The following is a 330-nucleotide window of genomic DNA, read 5'->3' on the forward strand; positions in this document are numbered from 1 at the left end:
GAACCATCCTCACTTCCCTGGGATAAAACCCACTTGATCGTGGTCAATTATTTTTTTGAGGTGCTGTTGGATTCAGTTTGCTAGTATTTGGTTGGGGATTTTTTCATTTATGTTTGTGAGGGATATTGATCTGTAGGTTTTTTTGTTGTTGCTGTGTCTTTTCTTGGCTTTAATATTAGGGTGATACAGGCTTCATAGAATGAGAGAATCAAGAAGGATTCTCCTCTTCTCAATGCTATGGAATGGCTCCAGTGCGATAGGCACCAGTTCTTCTTTGCGGCTCTTGTAGAATTCTGTTGTGGATCTGTCTGGTCCTGGACTTTTTTTGTA

The sequence above is a fragment of the Propithecus coquereli genome, unplaced genomic scaffold (genome assembly GCF_000956105.1).
Source record: "Propithecus coquereli isolate 6110/MARCELLA unplaced genomic scaffold, Pcoq_1.0 Scaffold611, whole genome shotgun sequence".
NCBI lineage: Eukaryota > Metazoa > Chordata > Mammalia > Primates > Indriidae > Propithecus > Propithecus coquereli.